This window comes from Bos taurus, chromosome 18 (assembly GCF_002263795.3).
Source record: "Bos taurus isolate L1 Dominette 01449 registration number 42190680 breed Hereford chromosome 18, ARS-UCD2.0, whole genome shotgun sequence".
NCBI classification, from domain to species: Eukaryota; Metazoa; Chordata; class Mammalia; order Artiodactyla; family Bovidae; genus Bos; species Bos taurus.
In genome coordinates this window covers 38,700,495-38,723,106 of record NC_037345.1, presented here as the reverse complement: position 1 = coordinate 38,723,106, position 22,612 = coordinate 38,700,495, and the positions used below count along the sequence as shown (strand labels likewise).

At 37.1% G+C, this 22,612-nt stretch overlaps 1 long non-coding RNA gene across 2 annotated transcripts in view; it reads right to left on the bottom strand.

Annotated features, from left to right (window-relative positions):
- LOC101903067 (uncharacterized) overlaps positions 1-22,612 on the bottom strand; it is a 212,181-nt gene that overhangs the window by 13,124 nt on the left and 176,445 nt on the right. The window contains exons 3-6 of one of the 2 annotated variants that reach the window (XR_009491358.1): positions 8,888-8,955; positions 7,659-7,790; positions 7,086-7,227; positions 5,417-5,713 (exon numbers count right to left, since the gene is read on the bottom strand). This is a non-coding gene — a long non-coding RNA (uncharacterized lncRNA). The remainder of the gene's footprint in view (positions 1-5,416; positions 5,714-7,085; positions 7,228-7,658; positions 7,791-8,887; positions 8,956-22,612) is intronic. The other variant, XR_009491357.1, reaches the window with a different exon arrangement.

Sequence of the window (22,612 nt, the reverse complement as noted above, 5' to 3'; positions counted from 1 at the left end):
TTCTCTTCCTTAGTTTATCTTATTTATAAAAAGGTAAAACGGGAAACAGGTTTGGAATAAATGAAAAGGAAAAAAGGAATAGAATGCAAAACTTCCACTAAAACAACTGCATGAAAATACAAGATTGCTTTCATGGCAATCGCTTGTCAGATGTTGAAAGAGCTTGGTTATAATAGGGCGGCAGATAAGCCAAAAAAAGCAAATCAACATGAAAACAGATAAAATATAAGAAACAGAATAAAGATCATATTGTAACCTCAAAGCACATAAGTAGTTCATATCCCCCAGCATTCATATACACTTAATCAACCCACCTTCTTTCTACATGCAAGTTCTACTTGGCTCATCAGGAACTTTAACCCTCAGGCCAACCCTGAGGGAAGAATTAACCTACTTATTGAACCCTTAGGCAGTGTGCATGGTCAGAAAGCCATAAAGTATTTGAGGAACATACTGAGGTGATCTCAGCATTTTACTGCAGTATCCCATAATTACTGAAGGAAGAGATTAAAAGTGATGTACTATTTTAAGAAAAAGTAGTCTAAACTTATTCCTTGGTTTAAGTTCTGCTGCCAAACGGAATTCTCAAAATACTTTGGAAGTGTAAATGAATTTAAGATCTATTTTAGGTAAACTATTTATTTTATGAAAAGAGGATAAAATATCACTTACTTTTAGGTGAGGAACATATCATTAGTATTCACAGCCCAGCACACAAAAAAGCCATTTTGAATGACTAAGTTCAGTCTTAACCCAAACCATGTTACAACAGTACAAACAAACCGGTAGATTAAAATGGGTTTGCACTCTAACATCTTAATAACACTAAAAAACAGCTGAATGTGAAATATACCCCTGAGAATAACTTGGGTGTTAACAGCCAAACAAACACAAGCCCACAAATTTTCCCTTGCCCTTATTTGCTTCCTCAATCTGCCAATGTGCTAATTCAACTGCTGATCTGCTTTAATCCCAACATTTAGTAGATATTACAGTAACTAACCTCCACTTAGCTGATTCATTATATTGCCCTGCACTCTTCTTTCTCTCTATTAAAATATGGCTGATATCTACCTTGCTGAAAGTTCATGGTTACTATACTATCCTCTGGTATGGCCAGGCACTTCTTCCTCCAGTTAAGCAGAAGCTTATTAAAACCACTTGTGTTTGTCTCCAATACTGTTTATACACATTGCACTTGTTACTTTTATTATTTAATCTAGTCACTTGTATATAAGCTGATACAATATGAGTGCAAAAAGAAAACTGTAGACTGTACAAACAAGAACAGCAACAAATTTAAGCTGAATGCTCTAAAAGGACTCAATAAAGAGGAAATTTAACTTGGATTTGGTGTGAATGAGACACTGGGAAAGACTGGAAGAAAACTTGTAAATATCTATAAGCATTCTGTATTAAAATTGTTTCAAATATCTTACTATCTCCAAAGAAATCAAAATGTGAAATCATGCCTCGTGCATTTAGTGTGTGATTTTGGTGAATGTGTTGAGAACACCATTCAATAACCTACACTCAAAAAAAAGACCTTGCCAGCTTTATATCTGAGGGTGCTGGATGTGTGCTCACTCATATCTGATTCTTTGTAACCCCATGGACTGTAGCCCGCCAGGCTCCTCTGTCCACAGAATTTTCCAGGCAAGAATACTGGAGGTGGTTGCCATTTCCTACTCCAGGGGATCTTCCTGACCCAGGGATGGAACAAGCATCTCTTGCATTGGCAGACAGATTCTTTACCACTGAGCAGTCTAGGAAGTCTATATGGGTACTGGTGAATAAAAACAGTTTTATGTTTCAAAGAAAGAAAAACAGTTTATGTTTCAAAGAAAGTAAAATGCTTAAGTATTAACATTTTTATTAGTCCCAGCTATAAATCAACTTTTTTGGTTAACTGACAAATTTGTTGCTGTTGTTTAGTCACTGAGTCGTGTCCAACTCTTGCAATCCCATGGACTGTAGCCCACCACACTCCTCTGTCCATGGGATTTCCCAGGCAAGAATACTGGAGTGGGTTGCCATTTCCTTCCTCAGGGGATCTTCCCAACTCAGGGATCTTGCCTGCATCTTCTGCTTGGCAGGTGGATTTTTCACCAGTGAGCCACCTGGGAAGCCCTTTAATTGACCAACTACAGGCCCCCAATTGTATTAGTTAAGAGGGTTCTACTCTGTTAATCTCAAGAACCTAAAGATTTGTAAATGAATTTCAAACTTAATATAAGATTTCAAAGAGGAGGTAACAACAAGAACTAGAACTACTTGGGAAGGATAATAAATAGGAAGAGAAATAAGGTACACTGAAAACAGCTTTGAAAGGCAACAGAGACAATAGAAAGCATATTAAAAACAGAAATAGTAAATCGAAAGTAAAAAAATAATTTAAAGTAACACCAAAGGATGGATGATTGATGTGAATCAAACCTGAAGATAAAATTATTAATTATTGGTTACAGTGAACAAAGTTAACTGAGAAATGGTCATTTAAACTATGATGTACTCAGTGTTTGGATAAAGATGGTAGACTAAGAGGATATGAATGTCACCTTCTCAAAAGAACACATTAAATATACACCAATATGTGCAATTTACTGAGATAGCTGGAGCTGTTGCCTTATATATTTTTTGTCCCCCTTCTATCTGTCCTATAAGGGCTCCAATTGCACATATATTAGGCCACATGAAGTTGTCCAAAACTCGTTGTTTCTCTGTCCATTATTTTTGTGTTACTTTTCTTTCTGTGTGTCATTTTGGATAGTGTCTATTTATGTCTTGGAGTTGACTAATCTTTTCTTCTGAAATATCTAATCTGTCAGTCCCTGACATAGTATTCTTCATCTCAGATAAGGTAGTTTTAGTCTCTACAGATTCAATTAGAGTATTTTTTATTTTGTCTGTCATATCCACACCTAATATGTTCCCGATTTCTTCTAAGTTCTTGAATATATGGAATTCAGTTGTGGTGGCTGTTTTAATGTCTTCATCTACTAATTCTATTTTTTATGTCACTTTTTGATTGATTTAATTTATCTCATTAGGTTGCAAATTTTTTTCTCAGTCTATACCTTATTTTTTCACTATTTAACATTGTCATTACAATATCAAAAGTTTTCAATTTTTCTAAAGTCCAACTTATCTTTTTCATTTATGGTCCAGGTTTCTTTCCCCTCTATCTATAAAATCTTTTGCCTAGTCCAAGGTCATAATGAATTATCTTAAACTTTAAGAACTTTTATAGTATTAGGTTTTTATTTTGTTTTACTACTCATTTAAAATTAACATTTACATTAAGTATGGGTAAAGGCATCTATTTATTTATTTGGTTCTAGCATCAAATATTGGAGAAGGCAATGGCACCCCACTCCAGTACTCTTGCCTGGAAAATCCCATGGATGGAGGAGCCTGGTAGGCTGCAGTCGATGGGGTCACTACGAGTTGGACACAACTGAGTGACTTCCCTTTCACTTTTCACTTTCATGCATTGGAGGAGGAAATGGCAACCCATTCCAGTGTTCTTGCCTGGAGTATTCCAGGGACAGGGGAGCCTGGTGGGCTGCCGTCTATGGGGTTGCACACAGTCGGACACAACTGAAGTGACTTAGCAGCAGCATCAAATATTGAAAAGACTATTCTGTCTCCAGTGGGTTATCTTTGACCCTTTATCAAAAAGTTGTGTCTATTTCTGGGCTTTCTCTCCTGCTCCACTAATCTTTGAGTGTATCCCTACCTCATCATCACATTGTTTTGATTACTGTGGCTCATTTTTCTACATTCATTAAGTTGATGATTTTAAAAAGTGATGATATGGTAAATCAAATTGATTTTAGAATGTTGAACCAACCTTTCATCTATGGAATAAACCTGACCTGGTCATGGATTGTTTTTGCATATTATTCAACTCAACTTGTTAACATTTTGGTAAAGATTTTTGTGCTTATGTTTATGTGATGTGTTGGTCTGTAGTTCTCTGCTCTTATAGTTGCCTGGTTTTGGCATCAGAGTAATGCTGACTTTATAAGATGAGTTGGAAAAGGTTCCTTCCTTTTCTATTTCCTAAAAGAGGTTGTTTAGGACTGATATTTCTTCTTTAAATGTTGGAAGAACTTGCCAGTGAAACCATCTGGGCTGTGTTTTTTTAATAGGAAGGTATTTTTAACTACAAATTTAATTTCTTTAATAGACCAAAAACTATTTCAAGTTATTTCTTCTTGAATTCTAATAGTTTGTCTTTCAAGGAATTTTCCCATTTCAATTAGCTTATCAAATTTATTTACAAAGTTTTAATTTACTTATCCCATATTATCCATTTACTATCTGTCAGATCTATAGTGATGTCACCTCTTCTATTCTTGGTCTTGATAGTCTGTGTCTTCTCATTTTTTTTCTTATTCAGTCTGGCTAGATGTTAAAAAATTTTTGTATTCTTCGTGAAGAACCAGCTTTTGGGTATGTTGATTTTTCCCTGCTGCTACTGCTTAGTCACACAGTTGTGTCCGACTCTCTGAACATGTGTTTGAATGCAGGCTCCTGTGTTCAGGGGATTCTCCAGGCAAGAATACTGGAGTGGGTTGCCATTTCCTTCTCCAGGGAATCTTCCCAATCCAGGGATTGAACCTGAGTCTCCTGCATTGTAAGTGGATTCTTTACCCTCTGAGCCACTGATTTTTCCTTACTGTTCTCAATTTCACCAGTTTATGTTCTTATCTTTATTATTTCCTTCTTTCTTCTTGTTTTGGGCCTAATTTATTTCCTTAAGACACTTAGATTATTGGTTCAAAACTTTTTGGTTTCTAAAGTAAAGCATTAAAGCTTATTCCTCTGTACTTCTTTAGTTGCATCTTACAAATTTTGTAATGTGTTTTTATTGTCATTCAATAGAAAATTTCCCTAATTTCCCTGTGACTGCCTCTGTGATCCATGTGTTTAATTGGCAAAAATTTGGGTTTTTCCAGATATCTTTCTGTTATTGATTTTTAGTTTAGTTTAGTCAGAAAATATATTTTGCCTGACTTCAATAATTTTAATTTTTTAAAATGAACCAAAAAATGGTCTATCTTTGTTTACATTCCAAGTATATTTGAAAAAAATTTATTTTGCTTTTCTTAGGTGGAATGTTCTTATTTTTATTTTCTTAAATGGCTATTAAGTTTTTGAAAATAAAACTTCACTAAAATTTCTTCTTCAGAAAGAAGAAGTATGTCACACAAAGTTGGATTCAGAAATCTGATGGTTCAACATATAAGTTGATTTTGAAAAATCAAAAATTATTTTATTAAAAATTTTATAATGATAAGCAGTTCTCAATATGAACTTAATGATATATATATAATTAATAATGACATAAGAGACCAAGTACCAGAAAATAGATGCAAATAATGAATAAGTTACCCCTTCACATGCTTACCTCCTGATCTGTTCCCAGTATGATCCAATGACCCATCATCTGTACTGTAGCCACACTGGTTTTATTATAGTTCTTCCAAGCAACCATGATCTTTTCTTATCTCAGGAGTTACCGAATATATTCTCTGCATGGAGAATACTTTCTTCCTCTTTTGTCTAATTTCTCTTCAGCTTTCAGAACTGATCTTGAATTCACTTTCCTCAGGAAGCCTTTCCTGATATGCTCTTCAAAGTTTAGGTCCTCCTGGTATACACTTTCATGGCACCCAGTACTTCTCTTTCACAGACCTTGTTATGACTGAAATGAAAGATATAAGGCCAGATTAGTCAGATTATCAAAGACGTTATGACTTCTCGAAAGGTAGAGAATTATCTCAGAAAAGTTTCCAAAATGAGACATGGATTGACCAACTGAACTAACTAAAACTGAATGTGATTTCTATCTTGAAGACTTCTCTGAAAGCAGAATTATGCCTTCAGAAGAATAATGAATGTCTCAGTCTTCCATATTACATATCTAAAACGTCCAAGAGGCTATAATTTATAAAATGTTGTTCACAGCAGGGCACACAAAATCAACCAAAATGAGAAATTTCATTTCTTTGTCTTCATAGATCCAGATAAGGTATCTGTTTCTCTAAGACATTGCTTGCCATGGAAAGGAAAATCCATATACAAATGGCAAATTTGGCTTAAGTAACTTTTCTTTTCCAAATCGAGTCTAAAAATTAATGATTTAGAATCCAGTAATTTCTTGTAAACTTTTAGGCAAAGAATTTGGTTGAAAGGAGTGAAAGGAAAAATCTTCATTTTCATAAACATTTGGAACTTTGATTTCTTTTAAATAGCATTCAATATTACTAGGGAACACTTGTAGGAAAATATATAGCGCTTTCCTGGCAATGGAGTTGGAAGAGCTGCCTTCCCCATGTCTCTTGGCTCACTTTGTAAATTGTGTGAAACACTTTTAGACAGACACTGGCACTCATAAATTATACAACTCATCTGCATATTCCAGTCATGAAACATTATGCAAAGTGACATGATTTGCATAATGGATTCCTCTTGTCGCTTCACTTGCTCCATGCTTTTAAAAAACAAAATGAAATAAAATGAAAGCATGAAAAGGTGAAAGCATTAAGTTCCCAGCCTTGCCTATCTCCTTCCCAACTATAGTATCAATTGCTTTTATTTTGTACAGGGGATTGGGGTGAAGGGAAAACAAAAATCTACACATACAAACAAAAAATAAAAGAGCATTCACATGAATCTCGTTTTTGATTACAAGGTACCTACTTTCTTAGTAAAATTCTTCACCATAAATAACTCATTTGAGTCAAGAGGAACAGTAACAAAACAAAACACTGATATAGAGAGAGAAAGTTTATGGAACTTTCTCCTTAAAAAAAGCTTTTCCTTTGCCTGGGATATTTAGGGGAGGCTAGCCTTCCTCTTTACGACTTAAAAAAAAAAAGGACCAGGTATTTGCTTATTAATGGAAAAAAGCATACTATGGATGAAATAAATGGTCTGGGGGAGGGTTTCCCCCCTAAAAAGAACTTCTGAAGGGTTTCCCTGTTTTTGAAAAACAAATGGAGAAGATAGAGTTGTGCCTTGATTATTTAACAAAATACAGAATGGCTATATATACTGTAAGGATGAGGCAGTACCAACCACGTCGACTTCTATCGGCTCTACTCCAATAAGCAGGCAACGCTCCTCAGCAGTTGCTAGTTTTGCTGCGGGCTTTCCCTGCCCCCCCTCTGCACCAGTGCGAAAGGCAGAGTGTGCCAAGCGGCTGGCGTCTGTACCCTGTGGGAAAAGTTAACTGTAATTCTTCGGCTTTTAAAATCAATTAACCCGTGTGTTAATTAACGTCAAGTCGACGGGAGGAGGAGGAGAAGAAGAAGGGGAGGGAGGGAGAAAAGAAAAAAAGCTGCAAGGGCGGATGGCAGAAGAGTTGGCACCGTGCCATCCATTCAGGGGCAACGCCACAGTTTCGTGCGATAGCAGCAGCGGGTATATGTTACGGGGGCCCTGTATGCGGGCCAGACAGTGCGGTAAAGCCAAGGGAGATTATCCAGACCCCCAGGAGCGAACAGCGAGCAGCAACCGAAGGCGCAAGTGCCAGGATTACAGCCTGGGCTGCTCCAACCACGAGCCCTTCCTCGGACCCAGGGACTTGGCTACTTGGGGTTTGGGGATCTTCCACACCAAAGAGGCACAAAGCTGACTTTAATCACTTGTTTTCCTTTAAACTTGATTCTGCCGCATTGGAGTCGGCACAGCGGATGCTTTCACACCCAGCAAGACAAAGGCCGTCGTCTCCGCCATGACACTGTTCCGTTCCAAGCAGAGGCCGGGATCCTGGACTCCTTGAAAAATCAAAAGAAACAAGGAAAACAAACAACAAATGCAGCAACAAACAAAAAACAGCCACAAAATTTGTGTGCCCATTTGCCCATGCCAGGGGTGAGCTGGGCATCTATTACAGAAGAAGGGCGCTTTTTTTGGGGGGGGGGCACGCTGTTGCCTTGCTATTCAACTTCGTTTATAATTAACTTTAAAAAAACACCATTCAACCTAGTCAACAACAAACAAAGAGAAAAAGCAGACATCGGAAGAGAAATGCCATAGGAAGCGGCATGAATGCATGCCACAGCCGGTGCCACTTGCCATTCGGAAACCTCAGGGAGAGGTGCCAATTCTACAGCTCGGAAGAAGGCAGAGAAGGGAGCAGAAAGATCTACAGGCAGAAATCATAAGGAAAGAACACCGCTTCTACGAGCCTGGATTGCGATTGCACGGCAGCTTCCGCTGGGAGGAGAGGGAATATTCAAATGGAGATATAGATGGGTATAAATTAAAAGATGGGCACTTATCGACTGCATATAGACACATGTGTAAGGTTGTATGTGTATATAAATACACTTATTTTCAGGCAGTTTAAATGTTTAGACATGTGTCTGTTTTGGGGTTGGAGGTATGGGTATGTATATAGATAGGTGTATATGTTTATGCATATACACATGTGGGATGTGTGCATGTGAGTAAAAGGAGAGGACGATGGAGAAAGAGACAGAAGGAAACGTGTATATGTGCATGTACGTGTGTGCATACATCCCACTTTTTTTGACCCAGGTATACACAGGAGACAAAATAAAAATCATACTCCAGCAGCAAGCAGGCAGAGATTTATCTACGTTCACTGCTATCACCAGGGAGATGAATGGGGCCGATCTGAAGCCCTTTTACAGGATCCACTATGGGAGTGGAGGAGGAGGAGGGATGCCACACAGACATGCACAAACTTGAAGGCAGAGTGCTTTGGAAGGTGCTACTTAGGAAACCCTGGTGGCATAACACAGGGGAGAAGAAGGGTTGAAAGAGGCTTGTTTCTCTCTATGTTTTAGGTTGTTGTTTTTTTTTTTTTTAATCTGAAAAAGAGTTTCAGGAAACGACTGGTACTTACGTTGTCTGCGTTGCTGTGGATCCTGAAAGGTGTTCTGTTGGCACCGGGCGCTGAGCCAGGGGCAGCCACTGGAAACAAAAGGGAGAGACAAAAAATAAATAAATAAAGTCATTCAATGGGAATATTAATTGCTGCTCTTGTGGATTTTACAAAACACACAAACTGTTTTTTTTTTTTCTTTCTTTTTTAAATGTGGATTGGCGCGTGTCCCTTTCGCATGGAATATACAAGTAGTATGGGATTTACAGCCCAGTACAGGACTCAGGATTAACCGCGCTGGCATCTTTTGGGCATATTCTTCCTTTTAATGAATGAGCTTTCGCTGTTAATGAGGAATAATCGTTTGGCTAATGAGCTTTGAAACATTAAGAGAAAAGAGGTTTTTTTCTTTTCCGTTAATCGCTCTGGTGCGACTGCATGGATGGATTACAAAAGACAGCAATAGGAATGCAGTACAAAGGGGGGGAACTTCTCCTGGAGAGGGAGAAGCACCGAGATGGGTGATGTGTCTCTGCGTCTTTCCTTCCTTCTCTCTCTTTCACTCTCTGCCAACTGCTATGGGTTTCCATAACTCCGCAATCAAAGTGGATGGTCTGGGAAGGATTATTACAAAGAGTGAAGCCTCCGCTGTTAATGTCTCCAGTGTTTAATCATCATACAGTAGAATGGTTTTATGCATATTTCATTTGCATATCATTAAACCGTGTTAGCAAGGGGTGTTCAGAGCCAGGAGAAGTACAAAGTTGGGGAGAGAGGGAAGAAAAAAAGGTCCCTATGATGCTTATCTTCAAACGGGGACTTGTTCCATGATCTGTCTTCTACTTTTGCTAAAATCATTATGACTTGGAAACCTTTGAAGTTGGATACAACCTTGGATTCTTCTAATTCCTGCAGAGCGGTATATTTTTAAAAACAGCAGAAATGTTCCTGTACTAGACAATTAAAGGAATATAAACTCCAGTGGGTTGAAACTAGTAGCTCTTTGGGGGATGCAGTGGCACAGGCTTCTACAAATACCAACACTTAAAAAAAATAAAGAGCATCATATTAAAACAAAGAAAATGAAGACTCTCCAGTATTAACGTGTGGATTATATTTGTTTCTTTTGGGGGGTAATGAACTAAAGAGAATGAAGAAGCCATCGGTAATTTATCCCTTCATTAATGAACAGTCACCTTTTTGTATGTGTTTGTTTTTGTTCTTTCTTTTTGAAGAGGGATATTGTCACTTTTGAAGCGATTAGTCAATTATTCTGTTGCTTTGATCTTTTTCCCCTGCAACCGACAGGAAAGAAAGGTGGTGGTTAGGGAATAGTGTGTATTGGAAGGATTTGTGGGGAGAGAAGGAATACAGTGAGTTCTTTGTAGATCTAATACATGCACAACATATTAATTGGGAGCTTTTAAAGCTCCCTCAATAGGCTATTTCATTCCTGGTAAAACAGCAGCTGGTTAGCCACTGTTGGTGACTCTTCAGATATCACTTTAAGTATTTTTATTCTGTCGCTGTTGTTATTGTCGCCTTGTTTTGTTTTTCTCAGTCAAGATGAGAATATAATGTCATCCATCCCTTCTTTATTGAGTGTCTTCTCTTCTCTATCTTCTTCACTTCCAATTTCCAATCTGTAAAACAGTGTTGCTTAATACTGAATTCTGGTACACAGTCTAACTGGCACAAGTTGATTTGGAAATGAGATGCTGTTTTATATTTAAATTATCCCCGCTCCTCCCTTATCCTTCCAAGCTTTGTCTCTGCTATGAATATTCAGATGAGGCATGATGTGATTACACTGTACAATTACTCCTATCCATGGTGGTGGCAGGGGCTGCTGGGGAGGCAGGGAGCCAGACAACCTCCAGGCCGATTCAGAGTTTGTTTTTGGTATTTTTCCTGTCTCCTTGGCGCTGCAGCACATGCAGATGTCGCTGTTGTTCTTTATAAAGCCCTAATGATATGCAAAAGCATAACTACTTGGTTTGGATGCAGAGCATCAACGAAATATTATGGATGTCTTTAAGAAAGGGGGAGAGAAAAATCCTGACTGAAGGAATGTCCACATAAATTATTTTTATTTAAATGAATTCAAAGGATGGGGTGAGAGCAAGTCAGAAGGAGTCACATGGAAAACATGCATACTATTAATATGCATAAAGAGTTCTCACTGTGGAGAAGAACCTCCTCACTGCAGCTCATAGGACAAACTGGTTCATTAGGAAATAGCTCAGAGCGACTACAACATTTTGCTATTTCCATTTTTCCCCTTATATTAAATGAAGAGTCAGACTGATGTGTTTTCTTTGCATGGCAGCATCGAGATGGAGCCAGTCTGTGAAATCTGCTGCCCAAATAGCATTTTAATGGAAACTGGAACTAAACAAGGGCATGGATTTGGAAGGGAGGGGAGAAGAAAGAATATATGAAGAGGAGTACATTCAGAGCCACAGCATAATACTTTGTAGTACAGGTTTTCAGAAACCGCCTTTGGTTCTTCATTAGTCTCAGATGGGGCTCCTGTTACAGGGAGCTGTTAGGGTTTATCAAGATGAGCACCGAGACAGGCCCTTCTAGGTCTGTGGCTGAGGAAACAAGCGGCAACTTGGTGCCTGCCCCCCCGCAGCTGTCTACGGCTCGGAAGCCAAAATCACAGCTACTCCCAATTTGGGGATTCAGTAAAGTGCCTCCTGGTCCAGGTATTTGTGACAGAGGGAATGCTTGGTGCTATCACAGTATATGTTGCTAAAGAGCAGGTGGAATCATCTGGGGCAGGCCTGATACTGTTGGTGCTGGATTCTCAGGGTGAAGATTACTGTGTTTTCTAACATTTTCAGGATGTTAAAATGATCAGTGTGGATTAGTGCATGTTTATGATGAACAGAGAGGAGCAAATAGTGAATGAACCTATTGGGTGGATTCAGAACTGATAAAATATTTGGAATATTACTAATGGCCTCGATGAATTCATAAAGGAAAACTAAGCAAGAAGCAGAATTCAGAAAAAAAAGGAGATTTCATTACTTCCCTTAGTCAGGTGGATGTAGTTCAAATTACTTTAATAATTCATATTAAAATAATCTTATATCTCTGTTTAAATTACCGAAAGAAAGACAGTTTTGCTTTGGTTTGTATATCAGCACAGATTTCTATTTGGTGGCATGATGTTGACCTGAAACTGGTCTCTATTTATCATTATGAGCAGGTAAAGTGAAAGTGAAAGTGAGTAAGTAAGCGTGTTCTAAATTCTGTTGCTTTTCGCCCACTCATTTCCCAAACTTCCACTTATGAGTGTCCTTTATAACACACACACACATACACACACATACACACACTCTCAACTGTTACAGTGTACCAAACTACAGAGTACAATTAATGTGGACAATGGCTATTTAATCTGAATCAGGCCGTTAAACTTCTTATTTTTTCTGTCTCTGTTGACAGTATTATGGGTATTAAATATTGAAACAAATCATGTTAAGAATTTAGCACAGTATTTGCATATAACAACACTAACAATGTTAAATTTTATCTTTGCTATATTATTGTTATTTCAGTGTATTGACTGGTATTAGAGAGAAATAAGGTAAAGGAAATAATATTTACTCTTTACTCCTACTACTAAATAGCAATGCAGATAAAAGATTTAGTGAGAAAGCATTAAATGGGGCTTCTGTGGTAGCTCAGATGGTAAAGAATCTGCCTGCAATGCAGGAGACCTGGGTTCGATCCCCGAGTTGGGAAGATCCCCTGGAGGAGGAAATGGCAACCCACTCCAGTATTCTTGTCTGGAGAATTCCATGGACAGAACATGGGGTCCCAAAGAGTGAGACATGACTGAGCAACTAACACTTTTTTTTACTTTTCATGGCAGACAGATTGTTATTTATCAATAATCAAAAGTCAAACTACAGCTCATATTAATGCAGTTCATAATATATCTATGAAAATGTTCCTTTAAAAATGTATGTGTAATTCTGAGATGATGATCATGGCACATTGTATCTAAGTCTAACAAGAGAGTCCTATCCTGTTTGCTGTGGAGGGCTATGGGAACTGAGAGGAGAGCTGTGGGAGCTGAGAGGTGCTCATTATTTACTACATTGACAGGCAATTCCAACTTCCAGTCTTTTAAAAAAGAGATAGTTTTGAATACGTAATATGATATATTAACTATTTTAAGCATCAATAATTTAAATAACTTAGAAAGCAAAAAGTTTCCCCCCTGCTCCTCTTCTAGCCATGAGTTTCTAACCTCACCCTCAAATTGGTAATCAGTTACTGGTTTCTCATTTATCCTTCCAGATATTAACATATTATGCCCAGATATTAATAACATATTTTCTTTCCCACTTTTTACATGAATGGTGGTTTTTAAAAAGGGATTCCTTATAATTTCCTGCAAATGCAATGAATTCATCTCTAAGTAGATAGCTTAAGTTTTCATTTCCAGTAATCACGTCCACTAATTTTTGTCTTTAACTTGGTAAGAACATGTAGCACGATGTTGAACAGAGTGCAAGTGGTGAAAGTGAATATTCTTGCCTTGCTTCCAATTTTAGGAGACATCATTGCCTTGTTTCTGAATTTAGGAGAGAAATAATTCTGCCTTTTATCATTAACAAAAATGCCCTTTATCAAGTGGAAGAGGTATTATTCTATTCCCAGTTGCTAAGAACTTTTTTTAAATGGTTGTTAAATTTTGTCAAATGCCTTTTTTGCACCTATTGAAATCGGTAACAGTTCAAAGTTGTTGTCATGATGAATCACAATGATTTTCATATGTTAAACCAACCTTGCAGTCCTTGAAAAACCCACTTGCTCATGATGTATTTATTTTTCAATATATTGCAATATTTTACCTGCTAATATCTTGCTAAAGGTTTTGAACCCATGTTCATGACAGAAATTGGGCTATGATTTTCTTTTCTTGAAATGACTTTGGTATTGTTATAAGGGTCTTGGTATCTTTATGAAATGAGTTGAAGAGTGTGCCCTCCCTTTATACTCTGAAAAGGTTCGTGTAAACTTGTCATTGTTTTGTACTTAAACATTGGATAGTGACGCTATAGGCCTAAAAATTGTGGACAATTTTTCAATTATAAATTCAATATTTAAGACAATGTTCTAGGACTATTTAATTTTCAATTTTTTGGTATCAATTTTGGTAAGCTGCGTTTTTCAAGGAATTTGTCTATTTCATCTTAGTTATCAAATTGATCAGAACAAAGTTGTCCAATATTTCGTTATCTATTTTTTGTCTGTCAAAACTTTAGTAATGTCCTCTCTTTCATTTGTGATATTAGTAAGCTGTATTTTCTTTTTTCTTGTTTTTTCAAAAATCAATTTTATTAATCTTTTCAATGGATCAACTTCTATCTCTAGATCTTTTGATTTCTACTCTAAATTTTACAATTTCCTTTCTTTTACTTATTTTTTAATTGCAATGTTCACTTTAGTTTTCTAGACATTGAATTTTGTATTGGGGTATAGTCAATTAACAGTGCTGTGATAGTTTCAGGTGAACAGCAAAGGGACTCAGCCATGCATATACACATATCCATTTTCCCTCAAACTCTCCTCCCATCCAGGCTGCCACGTAACATTTAGCAGAGTTCCATGTGCTAGACAGTAGGTCCTTATGGATAACCAGCAAGGACCTTTCTTTAACTTATTTTGGGTTTGATTTGCTTCTCTTTTTCTAGATTCACAAGGTTGAATCTTAGAAAATTCACTTTACACTTTTCTTCTTTTCTAATATAGATGTGAACTGTGTTTAGTTGCTCAGTCGTGTCCGACTCTTTGTGAGCCCATGGACTGTAGCCCACCAGGATCCTCTGTTTATGGGATTCTCCAGGCAACAAAACTGGAGTGGGTTGCCATGCCCTTCTCCAAGGGATCTTCCTGACGACCCAGCAATCGAACCAGGGTCTCCTGCAGGTGGATTCTTTACCAGCTGAGCTACCAGGGAAGCCCCAATACAGATGTGTAAATCCATAAATCTCCCTCTAAGGACTGCTTTAGTTGTATCCCATGTACTTTCATAGTGAAAGTGAAAGTGTTAGTCACTCAGTCATATCCAACTCTTTGCAATCCCATGGACTGTAGCCTGCCAGGCTCCTCCGTCCATGGGATTCTCCAGGCAAGAATACTGGAGTGAATTGCCATTTCCTTCTCCAGGGATCTTCCTGACCCAGGGATCAAACCCAGGTCTTCAACACTGCAGGCACATTCTTTATCATCTGAGCTACACTGTAAACTAAACTAATCTTTCATAAGATATGTATTTATTATCATTATTTTGTGATTTGTGATTTCCTCTTGAAAGTGAAAGTCACTCAGTTGTGTCCATCTCTTTGCAACCCCATGGACTGTATAGTCCATAGAATTCTCCAGGCCAGAATACTGGAATGGGTAGCTGTTCCCTTCTCCAGTGGATCTTCCCAACCTAGGGTTCGAACACAGGTCTCCTGCATTGCAGGCAGATTCTTCACTAGCTGAGTCACCAGGGACTGTATTATTTATAAGTGTGTTGTTTAATTTCCAAACATTCAGTTACTTTTCTAGGTATCTTACTACTGTGAAATTCTAATTAAATACCACTGTATTCACGGAATATATTCTATGTAATTTCAGCTCAAGATTTGTTTTATGGCCCAACACACAGTCTATTTATTTATTAATTCAAATTATTATTTATTTATGTGAAGTGGTATGTGCACCGCTGCTCTTGGTTTCCTCTATTATACAATTGATTTCCATCTAATTCATTTCTGCCCTTATTGTTTTTTTCTTCTATTTTCTTCAGGTTTCCTTTTCTATTCTTCTTCTAATTTCTTGATAAGATAGTTATATCACTGATTTTTAGCCTTTTTTCTTTTTCTTTTTTTTTTATGTTTATAAAAGAAATTTTTTTCTAGTTCTAATACTTTTCAGTTATGTTTGATGAATTAGTTCTAGAGATCTGCTATGCAACATGGCTGTTACTTTGATTGTGGTGATTGTATCATGGATGTTTGCACATATCCAAGGATATTAAGTATGTTCAGTTTTTCACATATCAACTATACTTCAATAAAGCTGGCACATATCAGCCTTATTATTTATATATATATATATATATATATATATATATATATATATATCAGATATATATGTAAATATCTGATACATATATCCACACAATAGAGGTGGAGATGGAAACAAAGAGACTCAGAAAGGTGTACATCTATATTTTATAAAAATATTATTTAAAAATAATAAAATTACTATATAATTCTTTGTACCATTAAATTTTTTACTTCAAAATCTTTATTTCTTTATTTTTAATTAGATGGCTTTTTTAATTGTTAACATTTTATAATAGATTCAGGTATACACCATAGTTATTCAATATGTTTATAGATTATATACCACACAAAGTTATATTCTTGACTCTATTCCTTGTGCTGTACCTTACACTCCTGTGACTTATTTGTTTTATAACTGGAAGTTTGCACCTCTAAATCCTCTTCATGTGTTTCACCCAAGCCCTCATTCCCTTCCCTTCTGGTAACCAAGTTTGTTCTCTGTATCTGTGAGTCCATTTCTGTTTTGTAATATTTGCTTGTTTTGTTTCTTAGAGTCCATGTATAAGTGAAAACATAAAGTATTTGTCTTTCTGTGACTTATTTCACATAGCATAATACTCTGCAGGTTTATCCATGTTGTTGCAAAGTTTAAGGCTAAGTTATACATACCACATCCTCTTTACACATTCACCTGTGGATAGACACAGGTTATTTCCATACTTACAATATTGTAAATAATGCTGCAGTAAACATTGATGTACATATATGTTTTCAAGATGAGTGATTTCATTTTCTTCCAACAAACACCCAAGAGTGGAATTGCTGAATCATGTGTTATTTTTAATTTTTGGAAAACTTCCATACTGTTTTCCATAGCGGCTACAGCAATTTACATTCCCACCAACAGTGTACTAGGATTCCCTTTTCTCCACAACCTCACCAATACTTGTTATTTCTTGTGTCTTTTCTTTTTTTCTTTTTAAACATTTATTCAAAGGCTGTAAATTTTCCTCTAAGCATTGCTTTAGTTATAACTCTTAGGTTTTCATTTGTCGTATATTCATTATTATTTGATTCAAAATAATTCCTCTTTGGTCCATAGCCTTTTAGAAGTATATGGCTTAAGTTCCACACCTTTAGGGATTCACAAAACTTTTAGTTCTTACTTTTATTGATTTTTAGCTTCTTGTTAGTGCTTTCCAGATCTCTGTGGTCATAGTCAACTCCAGATGATTTAAATTTACTTTTGAGAGTTGCATTATAGTCAACTTTGGTAAATATTTACTTGAAAAGAATGTGCCACTGTGAGGTGCATTGTGTCACATATAACTACTGCTACTGCTGCTGCTAAGTTGCTTTAGTCGTGTCCAACTCTGTGCGACCCCATAGATGGCAGCCCATCAGGCTCTGCCATCCCTGGGATTCTCCAGGCAAGAACACTGGAGTGGGTTGCCATTTCCTTCTCTGACATATAACTAAGTCATGTCGAATAATTACATTGTTTAGTTAATCTATATTCTTACTGATTTTTTTGGACTGCTTGTATAATTGTTTTATTGGTTACAAGAGGTGTGTTAAAAGTGTGTTACAGTCCTACACTGTGATGTGAATTTGTGTACTTTTTTTTTGTTTTGTAAATTTTTGCTTTATGTATTTTATGTCTATGTTATCAAGTGGACACAAATTAAGAAATTATATTGTGTTGAATTGACCATTTAATAATCATGCCATATACATCTTTATCTCTTGCCTTAAAATCTATTTTGTCTAATCTTAATATAGTTGTTCTGGTCATATTTGTCCAGATCTGGCCATTGTTCTGGTATAGGTGGAGGATTTTTTATCTTTTTATTTTAACTTTATCTGTTTTTTAGTTAGATTTTATCTTTTATCTACTCTTAGAATTTTGAATTTTAACTGGAGAATTGAGTCAATTTATATTTAAAGTAGTTACTTATACATTTAAAATTTACACATATTACCTTATTATTTCCTATATTATCTGGTTTATGTTGTTTCACTCCTTTTTTTGAATTCCTTGAGATTAATCAAGCATTTTTGTTGTTCCACCTTCTTCTCTATTACCTTGTTAATAATACATGTTTTTACTGTTGCGTGTTACCCTAAATTTGATAACTTACATCTCTGACTTAACTATAATCTAGTATTACAAATTAGTGCTTTTACCACTTCCCAGATATACTAGAACCTTAGGTTAGTCTCATTTTGTTTACCACCCTTCATGTTACTGTTAACACATGTATTTTATTTTTCATATATTTTAAACCTAACAAGATACTTCCTTTTTCGTAATGTACAGTTAAGATTCATTCAAACTTATTAACATATGTACCTTGTGCATTGCTCTTTCCTCCATTTCCACATTGTTTCCTCCCCTCCGCCCGCCGCCCAGGGTTGCTTTGTTTCTATCTATAGATTTCCTTTCCCTTTGTTGTTGTTGTTGTTTTAGGTGAGGTGTGCTGCTTGCTGAGTTCTTGTTCAGGTTTTGTTTGTCTATAAAGTTTTTTTTATCTTGTTTTGAAAGCTATTTTGACTGAGTATAGAATTTCAGATTTTTAGTTATTTTCTTTCAGCATATTAAAGATGTCATTCCATAGGATTTTTGGCCTCCATTATTTCTGCTGAGAAGTCAGCTGTCAGTCTTGTTGCTTGTATGAAATAATGTCTTTCTTTACCTTCATGTAAGATTTTTCTCCTCAGTTTTCATTTTTAGCAGTTCTACTGATAGGCCAAGCTTTGCTTTTCTTTCTTTTTTTATTTTTTTCAAAATAAGACAGGATCAAATGATGCCTTTATTTATTTTTTTGTTTCATATATGATATTATACATGTTTCAATGCCATGCTCCCAAATCATCCCACCCTCTCCCTCTCCCACAGAGTCCATAAGACTGTTCTATACATCTGTGTCTCTTTTGCTGTCTCTCATACAGGGTTATCATTACCACCTTTCTAAATTCCATATATATGTGTTAGTATACTGTACTGGTGTTTTTCTTTCTATATTACTTCACTCTGTATAATAGGCTCCAGTTTCATCCATCTCATTAGAACTGATTCAACTGTATTCTTTTTAATGGCTGAGTAATACACCATTGTGTATATGTACCACAGCTTTCTTATCCATTCATCTGCTGATGGACATCTAGGTTGCTTCCATGTCTTGGCTATTATAAACAGTGCTGCGATGAACACTGGGGTACATGTGTCTCTTTCAATTCTGGTTTCCTTGGTGTGTATGCCCAGCAGTGGGATTGCTGGGTCATAAGGCAGTTCTATTTCCAGTTTTTTAAGGAATCTCCACACTGTTCTCCATTAGTGGCTGTACTAGTTTGCATCCCCCCCAACAGTGTAAGAGGGTTCCCTTTTCTCCACACCCTCTCCAGCATTCATTGCTTGTAGACTTTTGGATAGCAGCTATTCTGACTGGCGTGAAATGGTACCTCATTGTGGTTTTGATTTGCATTTCTCTGATAATGAGTGATGTTGAGCATCTTTTCATGTGTTTGTTAGCCATCTGTATGTCTTCTTTGGAGAAATGTCTGTTTAGTTCTCTGGCCCATTTTTTGATTGGGTCGTTTATTTTTCTGGAATTGAGCTGCAGGAGTTGCTTGTATATTTTTCAGATTAACTGTCAGTTACTTCATTTGCTATTATTTTCTCCCATTCTGAAGGCTGTATTTCACCTAGCTTATAGTTTCCTTTGTTGTGCAGAAGCTTTTAATTTTAATTAGGTCCCATTTGTTTATTTTTGCTTTTATTTCCAATATTCTGGGAGGTAGGTCATAAAGGATCCTGCTGTGATTTATGTTGGAGAGTGTTTTGCCTATGTTCTCCTCTAGGAGTTTAATAGTGTCTGGTCTTATGTTTAGATCTTTAATCCATTTTGAGTTTATTTTTTTGTATGGTGTTAGAAAGTGTTCTAGTTTCATTCTTTTACAAGTGGTTGACCAGTTTTCCCAGCACCACTTGTTAAAGAGATAGTCTTTTCTCCATTGTATATTCTTGCCTCCTTTGTCAAAGATAAGGTGTCCATAGGTGCATGGATTTATCTCTGGGCTTTCTATTTTGTTCCATTGATCCATATTTCTGTCTTTGTGCCAGTACCATACTGTCTTGATGACTGTGGCTTTGTAGTAGAGCCTGAAGTCAGGCAGGTTGATTCCTCCAGTTCCATTCTTCTTTCTCAAAATTGCTTTGGCTATTTGAGGTTTTTTGTATTTCCATACAAATTGTGAAATTATTTGTTCTATCTGTGAAAAATACCGTTGGTCGCTTGATAGGGATTGCATTGAATCTATAGATTGCTTTGGGTAGCATACTCATTTTCACTATATTGATTCTTCCGATCCATGAACATGGTATATTTCTCCATCTATTAGTGTCCTCTTTGATTTCTTTCACCAGTGTTTATAGTTTTCTATATATAGGTCTTTAGAAAGCATCACTATGAACAAAGTGAGTGGAGATGATGGAATTCCAGTTGAGCTATTTCAAATCCTGAAAGACAATGCTGTGAAAGAGCTGCACTCAATATGCCAGCAAATTTGGAAAACTCAGCAGTGGCAACAGGACTGGAAAAGGTCAGTTTTCATTCCAATCCCAAAGAAAGGCAATGCCAAAGAATGCTCAAACTACTGCACAATTGCACTGATCTCACACGTTAGTAAAGTAATGCTCAAAATCCTCCAAGCCAGGCTTCAGCAATACGTGAACTGTGAACTTCCAGATGTTCAAGCTGGTTTTAGAAAAGGCAGAGGAACCAGAGATCAAATTGCCAACATCTGCTGGACCATGGAAAAAGCAAGAGAGTTCCAGAAAAACATCTATTTCTGCTTTATTAAGAATAGCAAGAAGAGATAAGACAGCCTTCTTCGGTGATCAATGCAGAGAAATAGAGGAAAACAACAGAATCGGAAAGACTAGAGATCTCCTCAAGAAAATTAGAGATACCAAGGGAACATTTCATGCAAAGATGGGCTCGATAAAGGACAGAAATGGTATGGACATAACAGAAGCAGAAGATATTAAGAAGAGGTGGCAAGAATACACAGAAGAAGTGTCAAAAGAGATCTTCACAACCCAGGTAATCACAATGTTGTGATCACTGACCTAGAGCCAGACATCCTGGAATGTGAAGTCAAGTGGGCCTTAAGAAAGCATCACTACGAACAAAGCTGGTGGAGGTGATGGAATTCCAGTTGAGCTATTTCAAATCCTGAAAGTTGATGATGTGAAAGTGCTACACTTAATATGCCAGCAAATTTGGAAAACTCAGCAGTGGCCACAGGACTGGAAAAGGTCAGTATTCATTCCAATGCCAAAGAAAGGCAATGCCAAAGAATGCTCAAATGACCGCACAATTGCACTCATCTCACACGCTAGTAAAGTAATGCTCAAAATTCTCCAAGCCAGGCTTCAGCGACATGTGAACCGTGAACTTCCTGATGTTCAAGCTGGTTTTAGAAAAGGCAGAGGAACTAGAGATCAAATTGCCAACATCTGCTGGATCATGGAAAAAGCAACAGAGTTCCAGAAAAACATCTATTTCTGCTTTATTGACTATGCCAAAGCCTTTGACTGTGTGGATCACAATAAACTGTGGAAAATTCTGAAGGAGATGGGAATACCAGACTACCTGACCTGCCTCTTGAGAAACCTATATGCAGGTCAGGAAGCAACAGTTAGAACTGGACATGGAACGAGAGACTGGTTCCAAATAGGAAAAGGAGTAGGTCAAGGCTGTATATTGTCACCCTGCTTATTTAACTTACATGCAGAATATGTCATGAGAAATGCTGGGCTGGAATAGGCACAAGCTGGAATCAAGATTGCTGGAGGAAATGTCAATAACCTCAGATATGCAGATGACACCACCCTTATGGCAGAAAGTGAAGAGGAACTAAAAAGCCTGTTGATGAAAGTGAAAGAGGAGAGTGAAAAAGTTGGCTTAAAGCTCAACATTCAGAAAACGAAGATCATGGCATCCGGTCCCATCACTTCATGGGAAATAGATGGGGAAACAGTGGAAACTTTGTCAGACTTTACTTTTTTGGGCTCCAAAATCACTACAGATGGTGACTGCAGCCATGAAATTAAAAGACGCTTACTCCTTGGAAGGAAAGTTATGAACAACCTAGATAGCATATTCAAAAGCAGAGACATTACTTTGCCAACAAAGGTCTGTCTAGTCAAGGCTATGGTTTTTCCAGTGCTCATGTATGGATGTGAGAGTTGGACTGTGAAGAAGGCTGAGTGCCAAAGAATTGATGCTTTTGAACTGTGGTGTTGAAGAAGACTGTTGAGAGTCCCTTGGAGATCCAACCATTGCATTCTAAAGGAGATCAGCCCTGGGATTTCTTTGGAAGGAATGATGCTAAAGCTGAAACTCCAGTACTTTGGCCACCTCATGCGAAGAGCTGACTCATTGGAAAAGACTCTGATGCTGGGAGGGATTGGGAGCTGGAGAAGGGGACGACAGAGGATGAGATGGCTGGATGGCATCACTTACTTGATGGACGTGAGTTTGAGTGAACTCTGGGAGTTGATGATGGACAGGGAGGCCTGGCGTGCTGCAATTCATGGGGTCACAAAGAGTTGGACACAACTGAGCGACTGAACTGAAGTGATATATAGGTCTTTAGT